Below are 12942 nucleotides of genomic sequence, written 5' to 3' on the forward strand. Positions count from 1 at the left end.
TTTTTTCATTTTTTACGTTTTGTATTTAAAGTCATATATAAGATTACATTATTCCTGCATCTTCTCAATTGTTTCTTCCTTATATTTGCCCTTTTCCTTTCCTACTTTGCAAGATTTGGCTTTATGTTCAAGGAACATTTTGTGGTTTTTGTCCAGTTTTAGTCTAGTGATAACCACCTTGCCTGGGTGAACGCTCACACGGGCAGTTGTGCCAACTGCCGTCTCTCCTGTGCTTGTTCAATGTAGAAGATGTATTTTTTCCTATAAACCCGGGGTACTCTACCAGTTTGCTGATTTGTAGTGTCCTCATACAACCTATACTTCATCTTCCTTTTGGATGGGCATAGATCCAACATTGTACTTCTATCTCAGCTCTTCAGAAAGAGAGGAAGACAATCTTCCTGTGATATTGGGAAGACTTAAATATCTTTTACAGTTCATGCTGTCAGAAGTGACAAAGGGATTAAACATCATTTTGGCTACTGGTTTTTCAGCAATGGCTGCAAAAGGGAAGAGCTTGCTTTATTCTTTAAATGTCTTTAAGGTCTATGATAATATCTATCCCCTCTTTATTTCCTATTTTCTTTTTACTCTCTTTGTTTATTTTTGAGTCTCTATCAAGTCATTTAATTTTTAAAAACTTTTCAAAGTACCAAAAATTTTGTTCTTCTGCATTTCCTCCAACACTTGGTATGGTCCATCTTTTTAATTTTTGCCACTCAAATGAATGGTAATAATTAATTGCACTGAGCGTTTTTTTTTTTTTTTGTATGTTTGATTGCAATCCATATATCTTAAAACCGCAAGTAATGTTTAACAAGAAGATAGCAGTACACAAGCATGTTGATTTAATTAGAAGAAATTATTTACCAAAATAAGATAGATATTAAATACAGAAATATTAAAAGTTCTCAACCAAAGCAGTCAATTGTATTACTTAGAGAAACAGAGAATGATGGGGAGAAAAACAGAGAGAAATATTGGATATATATAATAGATTTATTACTTTGTTGAAGTGCTAAAGGGAGGCTGCCTAAGTTACCTTAATATAAATTACCTTGATATTTGTGTATATGTATATGCTAAAATGTGTTTTATTAATAATTCACATTAATAATAGTCATTTGCATGACTAATCTATTATGTTTTATCTTCTATCTGGAATAGTTCACCTGTGAAACCTTGCTATAATGAGACTATGCTGACACTGTTGTTTTGTTTTGTTTTGTTTTCCATTTCATTTCCAGGTAGTTTCTTGTTCATCTTTTTATTTATTAACTACTTCCCTAAGAACCTAAATTCATTTATTCCTAAAATATTAGACTTTCTACAACTGAAATAAACTCTAAGTGGTTGTAACTTAAGAACTTAAGTTCTTATAATTTTTTTGTACAAGATTTTAATGTTAATGTTAATTATGGTATTTATTTTTCCATAGGCCAACATTGATTTCAGCCCAGCCACTTTTCAAATTTCACCTTAAAACAGGCCTTTTCAGGAACACTGACAACTGCATGCCCTGTGGAGATGAGGTAAGTCTCAGGAATTCATAAAACGTGGCTTCATATCTGAACTGTGCTTCTGAGCGACTTGAAAAGGATAAGCAACTGATGGGCCATGTGCCTTGTTGATAGCAGGACTTACTTGGTTTCCTGTTGTTCCCCACTAAGCTCTTAAATCTCATTATTCTGAAGGACTGTGGAGAGGGATTAAGTATGCCTGAGAGAGGCAGTGGTAAATTAGAGGGCAAAAATAGAAAAATCTTATATTCTTGCACTATTGGTGCTTGATGTTTCCTGGAATATTGATGAATTTACTCAAATTTATTGACTAATGATTATCTTTCCTTAGGTCTTTAGCCTTATCCCTTCATGATACATTTTCTCATTTGGTTCACTGTTCAATTTCTAGGATGTCCAGTGACCTAATTAAATCTTAGACAATAGGCTATTTTCTCCTTCCTCTAAAATACAATTGTATATTGATATTAATAGTTCATCTATTACTTTCTGGAATAACACAAAATAAACCTGGACTCCTATTCATGTAGAACATCTTAAGTGATACCAATGCAGTGATCAAATTGCCCTCTAGGTCTTCTTTTCAGACTAAATATGACCTGTTTCTTCAAATTTTCTTAACCCAGCATGATTTCCTGCAATTAGGTCACCCTTTCTGAGAGTATTCCACTTAGTCACTGTCCCTTCCAAAATATATATGAAGGGTTCCCTTCTCTCCATATCTTTACCAATGTTTGTTATCTCTTGCCTTTTGATGACAATAATTTCAATAGGTTTGAGGTAATGTCTCATTGTGGTTTTGATTTGCATTTCCCTGGTCATTAGTCATACTGAGCATCTATTCAATTCCTCTGCCCATTTTTAAACAAGACTTTTTTTTTTTTTTATTGACTTGTATGAATTCATTATATATTTTGGATATTAATCCTTTATTAGATATTTGATTTCCAAATATTTCTATTTCATAGTTTTCTTTTTATTTTGTTGTTTCTTTTGCTATGTAGAAGTATTTTAGTTTGATGTGTCCTGCATATTGATTTTTGCTCTTGTTGTTTGTACTTTTGGTGTCATGTGAAAAAAAAAATATTGCAAAGACCAATGTAAAGGAGATTTTTTCATTTTTTTCCCCTCTAGGAATTATATGTTTTCAGGTTTTATGTTTAAGTGTTTAACCCATTTTGGATTAATTTTCTGAGTGATATTAAATAGGAGTCCAATATCACTTTTCTATAAGTGGGTATCCAGTTTTCCAAACACCATTTGGTGAGACTGGCCTTTCCCTATTTAATATTCTTGGCTTTCTTGTCAAATAGTTTACCATTATTCATTATCTCCCACATAAGGAAATAACTTAAGTGTTCATCAACAGATGAATGAATAAAGACGCACACAATGAACTATTATTCAGCCACGAGAAAGAAGGAAATTCTACCATTTGCAAGAACATGGATGGTACTTGAGAACATTATGCAAAATGAAATAAATTAGGCAAGAAAAACAACTATTGTATGATATTACTTTTGTGTGATCTTAAGAGTTGAACTCATGGAAATAGAATAGAATGGTGGTTATCAGGGGCTGGAGGAGCATGATTGAAGAAGTGGGGAGATGTTGGTCAAAGGGTACAGACTCCCAGTTATAAAAGAATAAGTTCTGGGGATGTAATTCACAGTATTGAATTGACTGTGACTATAATTAATATTATTAGGTTACATACTTGAAAGTTGCTGAGAGAGTAGACCTTAAATGTTCTTACCACAAAAAAGAAATGGTAATTTTGTGATGAGATGGAGGTAAAGGTAAGATAATAATCATTCTGCAATTATATAAGGGTATCAAATTAACAAGTTGTACATCACTTATAAACTATGTCAATTAAAAAAAGATATATGTCAATTATAGCTCAAATGAAGTGGGGGGAAATTATATATGAACTATTCAAGAAATACTTCAGATAAGTTCTTCAAAATACCAAGTAAAAAGAATACATATGGGGAAACAGCACCACCAAGCAGTTGGTTTATTGGAAGTAAACAATCAAAAAAGATACTTAAGGATTGAGACATTTGACAGGCTTATTGATTCTTAAAAGCAGTGCATTTCTGAGAAAAGTAGCCTCAGTAAGGCTTTTCAGTATCTGAGAGTGCTCCATTAAGAAAGTGGGAGATGCTGCTAGCCAGCCCGCCCCAGACTGGGGACAGGTCTCAGCGAGGACCCTGCCCATGCTCAGAGGCGCTGTCCTCTGGCTCCAGGGTGGTGCTTCCTGGGAGAGGGGTGGGTTGGGGCTGGATAGTGTCCAAGCACCTGCTAAAGCCCGAGCCCAACCCAGCTGCGCCCCGTCTGACCAAAGCTCTAATAAAAACACTTCCACCCCCCCCAAAAAAAATAAAGTGGGAGATGAACTAAAACTTCAAAGATGAATAGGTTTTCATAATGACTTACAGTGGTACTTAGTAATAAGGAACTATATTTCAAATAAAATAATCCTACTCAATGTCCCTTCTGTTTGATGTTTGTACAAGTGAAAAGGGAGGAGAGTCTGAATTGGCATGTGGCAGCACAGCAGGTGCTAAACAAACACAACACATTGTGCTCTTGTACGAAATATCATGAAGAAAACACCTTCTCCTACTTTCCATATGCATACAAATGTATTAAATATGGACTCCCTACCTATACAATATAATAAATTAAGTCCCACATTTTAAGTATATACAAGTATAGGTATGCATACATTTATACTTTCATGTATAGGTTTATATTTTTAATAAAATGATCAGTGTGGAATTTCACATGCTTGTATGAAATTTTATAGTGGGTTTTATGATAGTTAAGTAATTAGTCAAATAAATCTTCCTCAAAATTATTGTACACTGTAAAGTTTCCTGTGATATAAAAAATAAAATGTTAATGATCCATGAATTTTCAAAGAACAAATGCAGCATACAAATTATATTAAAATGTTAGCACTTTTATTTAAAAAAAAAAAATCAGTGAGTCCAAGGAAACCTAATGACAAAATATAAAAATAGTTTTTATTATTCTAGAATCGGGACAATAGTATCAGATACGTAACATATTGGTTAAGTGATAATGATACTCTTAGGCTTGTTATTTAGGAAAACTTGCAAAGCAAGGAATATACTACATATTAATGCAAGCAGCCATCTTTTGTCTATAGTAATGTTCTTGAAAGGTTGAATTATTTGCGTGGAAACTATCAGGACAATTCAAGAAAATTATTTGAATTATTTCAATGAATGAATGTTGGAGTTTATTTTAAATGCTTACTGCTTGCAGCATTTGGGGGATTTCATATCTCTGGAATATAAAGAAAGTTCTGGCATTTTTTTGTCATTTATTGTTACTTCATGTGTGCACAGATTTCCAGAAGGAAAAGACCAAAATCTGGTCAAATGGTTGAAAATGATGAGCAAGAGTGAAAGTACATCCTCATCATCTCAAAGAGAGTAAGTCTTTTTTAAACTGACATTTAGGCAATCTGAACTTCATATACTCCATGGGGAAACTGACAATTTCTTGATTGATGAGGAGGAGTTGGTGATATAGAAATAACTGTTGCCAAGTTCCAGCCAATAATTCCAATATATTTCTTTCATTCTTAATAAAATTTCAAAACCTGAGATGTTGTAATAAAGTAATTGTAGCATGGTTCTTGGATGATGGAAAGAACTTGAGTGAATATCCTTTAATAAGTGTTTTTTCTTGCCAGATTTTTAAAATAGTGTTTTTAATATATATATATGTGCTTGCTGATAAGAAAAATGCTAAATTTCTTCATCCTTTAATAGTTTACGTATTGACTCATTCCCCTCTCTACTACCACCCAATAGTTAACTTTTAGCGGTCTGTTAGTCATTAGTGATATTTTCAGTAAATTAAATCTATCTATAATTAATTTTTTTTCAGTTGAATTATTTTGATGTTTCAATTTCCCCCTTCAAGATTTTAGTCAAGTGTATTTGATGTATTTCACTGTATTTCACTGTTCCTGTGTTTTTAAAACAAACACTAATGAGAAATTAAAAGTAGCTGTAAAAACTCAGACTCAATTTTCTCAGTCACTGAATTCAGTGCAGTTAAAGCTAACAAATAGTTTATTATATTGTGGTCAACATTATGGTAGAATATTCTCATTGATGGATATAAATTTAGCATATTCCCCCACTAACATTTTGTTATGTTCCAAAAGCTGCCTGCAAAGAAGTTTAGCACTTTGAAATGCAGATTTTTAAAATTCCTCTTATAAACAATACCTTACAAGTGATTAATTGTTGAAGCAAGTTCACAAATACTATTTACCATAATGTCATAGAGAAATATATTGACTGCAACATTTCTATTGTTAGTAACCACAACTCATAACCTAGTTTCTATGGAAAGTATATTCAAAATTCCGTCAGGAAATGCAGGTCTATTTTCCCCAAGTAAGCAATGGGAATGGGAACTCCTGGGGTTGTTTTAGCAGTAGGAAAGAGATTCCAGAACAAGCTTCCACAAGGTGACGTCTTTAGATGAAAAGATATTGGACAGCAGAGTATTGGGGTTGCAAGAAGTATGGCTCATTTAGTGTAAAAACACACACACACAAAAACTCTAAATGAGAATTCTTAAGTGTTATTGTATATTGACATCTTCTGTTGCTCTCTGGCTGCCTAGAACCACACTGTTGGGTCAGCCTTTTACAGAGAGAGCCTCACATTCCAAAATATTTACTCCAAATTACTATCATAAAAACTTGCATTCTTCCAGAGAAGATGCTTTAGGATAATGTTTTGAGAAGAGACTGATAAAAGAAATTCACAAAAATATTTGAGGGCTAATAGTCTAATCTTGTCTTTCACACACTTTAGTCTGTATCTGAATGATAATTTCACAGTGGAGTTTGTACTTATAAAAGGACTTCCGTTAGCACCACTAAAAAAACTGTAGCATTAATATATGTAGCTCAGTTATGTACAAAGGCCATTATAATCCTAAAGTAATATAGGGTGATGCCTTGTAAAATAAAGAATGAGAGAGAATTCAACACTACTATCTTAATGGTCATTGATAAAAATCTATGTCTTGAATCCTAATGCCTTTAGTCATAGAAGGGCATGATATTTTGGTTATCTTGAATAAGAATACAATCAATTACAAAAATGGTAGAAACGAAACTGCTTGTGTTTATTTTCTGAACAAGATGATGGAACTGATAAAGATTTATTTAGTTTAATATATTTATAACTTGTAATATTACTGACATTAAGTATTTAATTTTTTTTATAATGCCTCTGCATGTAGAATTTTACCATATCTTCCAGGTTTGGGAGGATGGGTAATATCTTTGATTCATTTAATAATCATTTTGAGTTTCTTTATGAATTCACTTATTGTGTATATATCTGTTAATATACAGTATTTTAGCATCAACTTTAATAACTACTTTCCTAGAAAATGGTAAGAAATATTTCTTGTTTTCTTACACTATTTATAAAATTAGAGCTAATATTTATATAGTGCTTAACATGCTCCTGGCACTGCTCTATGTTCTTTAACATATAAATGTATGAAATCTTTATAGCAATCCTATGTGATATTACTATCTCCATTTAATAAATGAGAAAACTGAGGTACACTATTTAAGTAACTTGGCCACGACTACACAGCTAGTAAATGTAGAAAGTATTATGTAATTCATCTATTTTTACCAAAGATATTTTGCGGTGTTTAGGCATAGGAAAATATTCAGGATGCTTTTAAAGTCATCTACCTTGAGAAGGTAGTCTATCTGGAGGGATGGTGTTCTTAAATACCAAAACACAGGGGTGCCTAGTTGGCTCAGTCACTTTAGTATCTGGTGTACCTTCAGCTCAGGTCATGATCCTGGGGTCCTGGGCTCCAGTCCTACATCAGGCTCCCTCTCACTGGGAATGCCTGCTTCCCCCTCTCCCTCTGACCCTCCCCTCTGCTATGCTCTCGCTCTTTCTCTCTAAAATGAATAAAATAAAAAATATTTTAAAAATACCTAAACACAGAGAAAACAAATATGTAATCACAATGTTTTTCAGTGTTCTGTGGTCAATTACATGACATGGAACAAATAAGAGACAAGCACTAATGAGAAATTAAAAGTAATTTAGTAATTTAGTAAGCATGGCATTGCTGAATATTTTCAAGGAAGGGGAATTATAATTTGAATGAAGTGTGGAGAATGACTTGTCAGGCAGTAGTGATAACTTGCAGATATTCAGAGAATTAATGATAGCAAGATGAAATTAGTGGCAAGTAGCAAGAGAGAAATTAGGGAGCATTTGGAAACTAGAATTGCACATGTAGTTTGTAAGATATTGGCACGAGGTAGGAAATGGGGCACGGAATAATTATACATAGGTTTCTGGGCTAGGTGTTAGGGTAGTTGCTGTTGATAATCATTCATTTAGACAAAGTGAAAGGAAAAAGCACCAGCACTGGCAAATTTGGGCTGGAGGATAAATGACTTCAGATATGGACATACTGATTTGAGTTATAATGTAGGAGATTTTGTATATGTGATGGCATAGGGACAAGTTGGATTCTGCTGTGATTATTATACTATAATTAGATTTTTAATGAAATTAGAATTTTTAAAAAATCTGAATTCAAATCAGAGTAGTATAGAGTTGATTTTTACAAAAGTTCTTAGATTTATGTGACAAAATGGTGATTTATTGATTGTGTACTTCAAAGAAAGTTTGTTTTATAATATTTAAAAATGATTGTCTAATGTCTGACATTTTAAAAAATAAATTTTGCATTAGAGCCTCTGTGAAACTTTCTTTTGCTCAGGGTGTGGGTTTGTCTGGTCCTCAGGGCACTCCATGGGGCTGCCCCCAAATCTCCTCAACAGGTGAGCAAGTGTCCACTCCTGGCTTGACTACAAAAGGTGGACCAGGGCAGCGGCCCTCAACAGGCCTCTCTATCTATAGTGCAGACAAGAGACCATGGAAGGGACCTTGGGCCAAGGCATTGAAGGACAGATGGTCAGCAGCACTTTAGGTTAGATAAAGAAGGATATTTCCTTAGTGTGGATTGCTGCCTTTAGTAAAAACATGTCCATTTGGCATTCACTCCACCAGTTGTGAAGAGACTGCTGGGATAGAAGAAATCATGTGGATGAGCAGGTAGGACAACAGAATGGGAAAAAAAAGTGGTTTGAGAAAGCAGTTAAATGTCTGGCAGAGAAACTAAAGAAAACAGGACAATTAGATAAGCTTGAGAAAGCCATCACCACTCAAAATTGTAATACTAAATGTCTTACCATACCAAGCACTTGCTCTGAAATTCAGAAACTGAGGACACCCATTGTGATAGATCGGTGGGATAAGACAGGCCTTCACAGCTTCTTTGAGCAAACCAGGTCTCCTGATGGTTGTCTTCAAGTATCCCATTGAAAAGGACAGCTGCATTTATGTGTCGCTGACCGTGGTACTGGCCTGATCTTCACAGGCATCATGAAACCAAAGCAATTGTAAACTGTGAATGTGCTTTTAATCTTTAAAAAGATCTGAAGTATGTTTACACTTTGCTATTACCAGAGATTTGAGACACAAGTTTTGCTTCCAGTATTGAAATCCTAATAGAACTGTCACCTCTAGATGATTATACCTGCTCCATTCCTGGAAATACTAATTTCCTAGTGAGAACCGAGCCACAGAGTAATTACACCCCAGAAACTCCATCTCCTGGATGTATCATGGAAATTGGATAAAACATGATCAACAGATGAACGGATATAGGATCTTCAGCAGAACTATCTCCTACTACTTTTTCTGTGTTAACCATAGTTTGAATTTGCAGCCAGTTACTCATTTAGGTGTTCAGTAGCATATTATGAATTAAACCGGAGGGTTGGAGAGAATTTTCAGGCATCACTGCTCTCACTCAGTGTAGATGGCTTCACAGATCCATCAAACCCAGAAAGGTTCTGCATAGGGTTATTCTCTAATATCAACCAAAATGTGACTGTAGAAATGACAAGAAGACATACAGGAAGAGGAGTGTGCTTATATTAGATAGGTGGGGAATTTTTCACCGAGTGCCTAAAGTGATGCTGTAGTCTTTGCAGAGCCCCAAGTATCCTCAGAGATAGAGCTAGCACCCTGCAACAGCATAAAATTCCACCAGGCTGCAGTCTGAAGATCTTCACTAACCAGGAATTTGCTGCTCTTCCCGCAGTGTGCTAATCAGAGTTTTGAAGCTGTGTATCAACTAGGATGTGCATCCTAAGAATGAGCTTTGTGAAATACTAGGAAGCAGAATACAGAAGGCACATGGTAACGAACACTCACCAGATTGTGTTAGGGAATGACTGCATAAGAAGGTTTCCAGAAGGAACTGTCCTCTACAAAGATGCCATGAATGTGGTGCTTCAGACGGAGACTTTATCTTATGCAAGGTCAGGCCTAAACAGTATGGATTCCTCCTTTTGTCCCTTGAGAAAGGGCGGCCTAGCCTCAGATAATATGTAAACAACCTCTAAAGTAGATTGGGATGAAAAACAGAGGGCGTGCTTTGTCTGCTTTTGCCTGAGAACTGAATAAATACAGCCTGCAAGGGCAAGAGCTTGCCCTTAGCCCTAGAGGCTTTGGGACCCCCACTGTGTGTTCATTCATTCATAGCCATGCAGCACCAAGGGGATTAACTTCATCTGAATGGACCTCTACAGTGGTTGGACAAAGTATTAGCTCACATATGATCCCTTTGTTACAGAGAACTTGGTTCTTGTCTCACAGAGTCAAAGAACGAATCTTGAGGACACAGGGGCATGTGTAAAGGATAGAAGCTTATTAAGTAAAGATACAGAGAAAGCTCTTAGGAGTGAGAGGGATCCCGACAATGTTGCCACTGAGGGCTTGTAGGGTTGGTCTTTTACTGAAAGCCTGATCAGGGAACCTAAATCCTTTTAAAATATCCATTGATATCACCATTGAGTAAGGACTAGTGATAACATCGTTAATGGCTTCTTCCTTTTTAGAGTCTGATGATTTTTTTGGTTACAGTAGGTGTTAGAACAAGACACCCTCCTCACCCACACCTTAGGGCAGTGTGGTCTGGCTTGTTCTCTTATCTCTGGTTTCCAGACACCTCAGCATTTTGGGGATTTTTGTGAGCCTGCTTCCATGGCTGCTTACCTAGCCCTGCCTAGCCTAATCTGTCCGTAACTCACCTTCAGGTATGTTGCTTAAGCATGTCATCAAGCTTTATTGCCAATCAAGTCCCATCAAAAGGCTAAATGTAGCAACTCTTTTGTCATAGTGTTTGTCATAGCCCCATGGGCTGTTTACTGTCTAAAAACTTAAAAGAGGAAAAAGCACTTAAAGTCCCACCAATTGAAGCACCTTGTAGAATAGGTTTTCTGCGTTTGAATATTAAATAGGAAAATTCGTTTCTGGAAATACTCTCCTGTACAGGAGGAAGAGGAGATTTTAAAGACACGCTGATGTCTTCTTGGGCATTGTGGAGGCTGAGAAAATTAAGGCCATTTCACCTCAAGTTCAGCATTAGCACAAGTACAGACATCTCAGCCCCTCCACCCCCCCCAATGCCCCCCCCCCCCCCCCCCCCCCCGTGCTTAATGCCCTTGAAAGCCCCATATCAGAATGTAAACAGACTTGAGAAAATCCTCCACCCCTTCTGGAGGTCCCCTAGACCAGCCGATAAAACTAAGCTGGAAACCACCTTGGGGTCCAAGTCCCTGCTCCGTTGTGTTGGCTGTACTTGGACCCAAGCTTGAGCTTGTAAATAAACGCTCGTGTACTTGCATCGGTGTGGGCTCCTCGGTGGTTTCTCGGATTCGCAATCTTGGGCACAACACCTTTTACCAAAAATATTTTTTTTTTTTGGAGGGAGCAGATAAAAATAAAATAATAAAACAAAATAAAATAATAAAATAAAATAAAATAAAATAAAATAAAATAATAAATAAAATAAAATAAAATAAAACAAAACAAAACAAAACAAAACAAAATAATAACATCTTCCAACAAGAGAATTCTATCAGTCTTCAAGCAAAACAAAAACACTAATCTATTAATCTATTATAGTAATCTATTTACTGTGTTAAGTGGACACACTTGTAAAAAATAATAATGCAAATATATTGATATGTTAGAAAACAAATAAAAATTCGAATTAGAAATTAGAAAATAAGGCATTTCATCTGGCTGTCTTACTGATTACTTACTGCCAATAAGAATTTTCCCTGTTATTGAAGTCTGCCTGACTTTGCCTGTAGAGAGTTTATACAAATTTATACATTTGCAATCTTTCCATCTAAAAAACAAAAATAAAAATCTGTAAGATGACAAATATATTATTTTCTCTTAAATCAAATTTCTTCTCATAGTTTTAGAATTATGTACCAGTTTGGTATTTAAAGTGAGACACATTTAGAAGCATCAACTGTAGCCTACATTTTATTTTTGGCCTATAGTTCCTATTTCCTGTTATCTTAAGAAAGTGTTGAATGATACACATATCTGATAGTTGCCCTTTGATAGCTGTGAGCAGAATCAATGTTGTGAAAGTAGGGGAACTAATAGATTGTTATTAATTTTTTCATTCTGTTATTGGGTGTTTATTAGATTAGTTATCATGAGAAATGTTTAACAGTTTGCCCAAGCCTGAGGCAGCTCATAGATATCTTTTATTGAAGTCTTATAACATATATCTAAATTAATTTTATTCAAAATCTATTCATTCACCACCTTTTGTATGACCATTTATTTTAATCTGGAGCTAAAAATATCTTTGAAAAAGAGTGATTTTTCTCACTCCCATCCCCAGTACCACCATGTGGTTTAAGAGATAAATTTTCAATACAATACCTTTAAAAATATATGATTTTGGCTTAGTAATCAGAAATTATAGTTTTAAAGTTTAGCCAAAGAATTGGAATATATTAAGAAATCGAGGTAATAATTGCCCCTCTGAGACTTTATATGAGACACCTCTGAAATATAAATATATTTTTAATAGAGGTTCAATGCACAAAACAATCTAAAATGTGTTATTTACCATTAATCTGTTAATAAAAAATGAGGAAGTTGATTAATAACATTATAAACATGACCTTAATGAAACTAGAATTAAATAAAATATCCAATTAGTTGCATTAGCTTGCTAAAAGAAATTCTCCTGTGTGCCTTAGAAAATGTAAAAAATTGGAAACATTTGAATGATATATTATCATTCTGTTGATGGTTTGAAATTTTAGTGGTAGTAAGAGTATAATCTGATCTTTGTGACCACTCGATTGGTCAGATCTTGTACATGATACCATTCTCCTTGCAGATGAAATTGAAAATGAATGTCCAAAATGATGCATTTTATTTTCAGTGCAAGACATCAGAAGGCTAGTAGCTACTATATCCTAATA

At 34.8% G+C, this 12942-nt stretch overlaps 1 long non-coding RNA gene and 2 pseudogenes across 1 annotated transcript in view; 2 read left to right on the forward strand and 1 right to left on the reverse strand.

Annotated features, from left to right (window-relative positions):
- Positions 1-12942, forward strand: part of LOC140596523 (uncharacterized) — a 182202-nt gene that overhangs the window by 80934 nt on the left and 88326 nt on the right. Inside the window, exon 2 of the long non-coding RNA XR_011998464.1 lies at positions 1439-1532. This is a non-coding gene — a long non-coding RNA (uncharacterized lncRNA). The remainder of the gene's footprint in view (positions 1-1438; positions 1533-12942) is intronic.
- On the reverse strand, positions 49-474 carry LOC140596521 (large ribosomal subunit protein uL24-like; annotated as a pseudogene).
- LOC140596525 (mothers against decapentaplegic homolog 2 pseudogene) lies at positions 8623-10033 on the forward strand (annotated as a pseudogene).

This window comes from Vulpes vulpes, unplaced genomic scaffold (assembly GCF_048418805.1).
Source record: "Vulpes vulpes isolate BD-2025 unplaced genomic scaffold, VulVul3 Bu000000692, whole genome shotgun sequence".
Classification (NCBI taxonomy): domain Eukaryota; kingdom Metazoa; phylum Chordata; class Mammalia; order Carnivora; family Canidae; genus Vulpes; species Vulpes vulpes.